General features: G+C 42.3%; 1 pseudogene; it reads left to right on the top strand.

Annotated features, from left to right (window-relative positions):
• The first annotated feature begins 1,577 nt into the window (after positions 1-1,577).
• Positions 1,578-4,152, top strand: LOC136548904 (NADPH--cytochrome P450 reductase 3-like; annotated as a pseudogene).
• Positions 4,153-4,428: the final 276 nt, after the last annotated feature.

The raw sequence follows: 4,428 nt of genomic DNA, 5'->3' as shown, positions 1-4,428 counted from the left end.
CACTAAGTTAGTGTGCTCTCAAAGACTAACTAAAGAGCCCCACTAACTACTAGACAAGACGCAAGTTAGATCTCAAAACTAATTACACTAAAGAGCTTAGCTACACTAAGAAAGTAAATGCAAAGATAGGTAGAGAGGTATACCACCGTGGCAAGAGATCAATCACAATATATTGAATACCAATAAAATCCTCAGAGACAAGATGACACAATGATTTTTCACCGAGGTTCACTTGTTTGCTGGCAAGCTAGCCTCCGTTGTGGCGATTGACTCACTTGGAGGTTCACGCGCTAATAGGCATCACACGTCTAACCCGCAATCGGGTGCCGCACAACCAACACAAGATGAGGATCCACAAGCCATGAGCAATCCACTAGAATACCTTTTGGCTCTCCACCGGGAAAATGACAAGAACCTCTCACAATCACCACGATCGGAGCCGAAGACAATCACCTTCATCCGCTTGACGATCCTCGCTGCATCAAGCCATCTAGGTGGCGGCAACCACCAAGAGAAACAAGTGAATCTCATAGTGAAAACAATCACCAAGTGCCTCTAGATGCGATCACTAAAGCAATGCACTTGGATTCACTCCCAATCTCACAAAGATGATGAATCAATGATGCAGATGAGTGGGAGGGCTTTGGCTTAGCTCACTAGGTTGCTATATCAATGAAAATGGCCAAGAGAGTGAGCTAGAGATGGCCATGGGCTTAAATAGAAGCGCCCCATGAATAGAGCTGTTGGGTCACATAAGTGACCGTCGAACTCACTTAGCACTGGTCGTCAGACCGTTCAACGCTTGGCCCGATGCCTTGCCATGTCCACTTGCAAGCTGCCATGTGTCCTAGTCAAACGAGCCGACCGTTGCCACCAACGGTCAAGCAGTTGCAATGTAGGATCTCTGGTTAGCCTAGAGGGGGTGAATAGGCCTGTTAAAATAAAACTTGAACTTGTGTCAAATTCCACCCGCAGCACTGCCGCTCTGAGCCCGCGACACTGCCACCATAGAATCAAAGCAGGGTGGATCAAGTGGCGACAAGCTTCTGGCATTCTCTGTGACAAGAGGGTACCATAAAAGCTAAAAGGCAAGTTCTATAGAACGGCGATTAGACCGGCTATGTTGTATGGAGCAGAATGTTGGCCTACAAAGATTCGACATGTTCAACAAATGAGTGTTGCAGAAATGCGTATGTTGCGATGGATTTGCGGTCACATAAGAATGGACCGAGTTCGGAACGATGATATACGTGATCGCCTAGAGGTAGCACCAATTGAAGAAAAGCTTGTCCAACATCGGTTGAGGTGGTTTGGCTATGTCCAAAGGAGACCTACAGAGGCACCAGTGCATTGTGGAGACCTAAGCCAAGTTAATAATATGAGGAGGGGTAGAGGAAGACCGAAATTGACATTAGGGAAGGCAATAAAAAGATATTTGAAAGCTTGGAATATACCTATAGATCTATGTTTGAATAAGAGTACTTGGAAAGCAGCTATTGAAGTGCCTGAACCATGACTTAGGGCTCTTGGTGGGTTTCAACGCGAGCCTAACTCAACTTGCTTGGGAGTGAAAGGCTATGTTCTTGTTGTTGCTGTATGCTGACCAAGAGGATGGGACCCCACTTTATGGGGGTTCTTTGCCACCTCCTTTCCCGTCTCCTTGCACAGTGAGGACTGCACTTACCAGATATGCAGATCTGTTGAATTTGCCTAAGAAGGTGAACTTATGTTTATTTCTTTTCATCCATTTGTTAATGACATTTTCATTCACATTAATGTTATTTCTGCAATGGCTGTTGCAGAGTGCTTTGCTGGCGCTGGCGGCTCATGCATCTGATTCCAAAGAGGCTGAGCGGCTTAGACATCTCGCATCTCCTGCTGGAAAGGTTTGTTGGTAAAATAGATTAATATAGTTTCTGACAGTGTCTCACATTAATTTCGTTGGCAGGAGGAGTATTCACAATGGATAGTCACAATCCAAAGAAGTCTCTTGGAAGTTATGTCAGAGTTCCCATCAGCAAAGCCCCCACTCGGTGTTTTCTTTGCAGCTATTTGTCCTCGCCTGCAGCCGAGATACTACTCAATATCTTCCTCACCGAGGTACCCATGACTCTAAATAATACCTCATTTAAAATTTCAAATTGATTGGTTAGTTAGGACTGAAATTATATTGCTACAGAATAGCACCAACAAGGATTCATGTGACATGTGCACTAGTATATGGGCCAACCCCTACTGGAAGAATTCACAAAGGAGTTTGTTCTACTTGGATGAAGGTACAATGTTGCCTACTGTTTCATATTTAGAAGCCATTTTGTTCTTCTCTTTCTTCTGAGACGAATCTTGAAATGGAGATGTACTAATTTATAACAAATATAATTACGTAAATGTATTCAGGTAAATCTAATGCTTTCAAGTTACTTGTATCACTCATCATGTCATCCAGTAAACATTTTAGTATGCTTATCCTACTTACAGCATTCCACTCCCTTGGAAGAGAGCCAAGAATGTAGCTGGGCTCCAATTTTTGTTAGGCAATCAAATTTCAAACTGCCTGCTGATCCTACTGTGCCCATTATAATGATTGGCCCTGGGACTGGTCTGGCACCTTTCAGGGGCTTCTTACAGGTTTGTTTTTTGGGTTTTAAGTTGACATTGTTCATTGTTCTTCCAACTTTGCCCCCTTTATGATTTTTCGTGTGCATGGCTGCTATATTTTGCACTGGCAGGAACGACTAGGTTTAAAAGAGGCAGGGGTAGAACTAGGCCATGCTATCCTCTTTTTTGGGTGCAGAAATTGGAAGATGGTATGGCTTATGTTTCAACATTTTCCATCTTCATCTACAGTTAGCATGCAGAACTCCATTACTGCTGAAATCTTTCAGTTTTTCACTTATGCTTCTTACATAGAAAATACTTATCTGCTATGCGATTATTTCCAAGTTGCTGTTTATGTACAGAAATGCATTAAATAAACGATCTTACATGTTGGATGTACTTCCTAGCTTCTTTAAAATTTTACTAATTATTAGTGTTTTGTTTGTTCAGGACTTCATATATGAGGATGAGCTTAATAATTTTGTTGATACTGGTGTCCTTTCTGAATTGATTGTAGCCTTTTCTCGTGAGGGTCCTACAAAAGAGTATGTTCAGCACAAAATGGCACAGAAGGTAAACTGGTTATCATTTCTCAATCATGTTTTGTTGAAAAAACATTATATTTCCCCTTTTTTTCACCATTCTTATGTAATCTTCCCAGGCTGCCGAGCTTTGGAGCATCATTTCTCGGGGAGGTTATATTTATGTTTGTGGTGATGCAAAAGACATGGCCAGAGATGTCCATCGCACACTACATACCATCGTCCAGGAGCAGGTACAACAAGTTTCCCTAAGTTTGCCATCGCGTCACTGTCCCTTGTTGCTTTATAGACTTAGTTAATTGCCTTACCAAGGGCCAAAGTAGTGGATGGCTAGACTGCTCTACCTGTTACTCAAGCTTTTGAATCCACAACCAATCATCGATCTTGCAAAGCTTGGCTGACTACTATCAGCAACATCAGAGCCTTGCCGCTTTAGGTCTACCGTGTAACTTTTCTTGCCTTTTTCGAGTAAATAAACTCCCTGCAACTTTTTTGCGTCCATTTAATACAATTTTTAATGTATTCCGTATTCTACTTGTTCATGTGTCTTTGTTGAATGTATCCTCATAACAAGGGTAGTCAAATCATGTTGTAGAAAACTGTAATTTCACGCCCTTTTGGCTAGTGCCGACCCAGTTACCGACTAAAGATTATTCAGTTCAGTGTTCCTAGCCTTGTCTGCTGGTGTTGTTGACTAATATATGGCCTGAACATGTGATTGCTTGACTTTTGTTGCATGACTCCTTGATAAATCTTTGCTAGTGTTTACAACAGGTACGGATCGTTATTCCGATTCACTGAATGGTACCCTGAATGTGTTTTGCACGGGTCTAAGGACAACTCGAAGACAGAAAGCTACGTGAAGAGCCTCAGATGGAAGGGAGATACTTGAGAGATGTTTGGTGACGTATATATATATCAACAAAATGTGAACCCCGTGCGTACTGCGAGCCTCCCCGCAAATACAAAAGAGCGTGCTCAGCAGCAAGCTAGCAAAGCACCTAAATCAACATCAGAAAAAAAAAATCAGAGGCTCCGGCTGGGATCTGATTAGTAGGAAAGTTGCATGATCTGTTCGATGGGAAATGTATACTAGCGATATGGTTCTTTTTTTATTATTATAAGAAACAGAAGTTTTTCCCCGCTTTATTTCAAAGTGAGGCACAGCCAGTCACCGCTGCTGGAGTATATGAAGCGCCAGCAGCGATGCTTATGTATAGGACTCTGCAGCGAGCTATTATTATTTGTTCTCGAAATCATTGCTGTGATTTCTAACGCTAAAGTTTAT

This window comes from Miscanthus floridulus, chromosome 4, assembly GCF_019320115.1.
Source record: "Miscanthus floridulus cultivar M001 chromosome 4, ASM1932011v1, whole genome shotgun sequence".
Taxonomy (NCBI): Eukaryota; Viridiplantae; Streptophyta; class Magnoliopsida; order Poales; family Poaceae; genus Miscanthus; species Miscanthus floridulus.
This window is presented reverse-complemented; position numbering and strand designations above follow the sequence as displayed.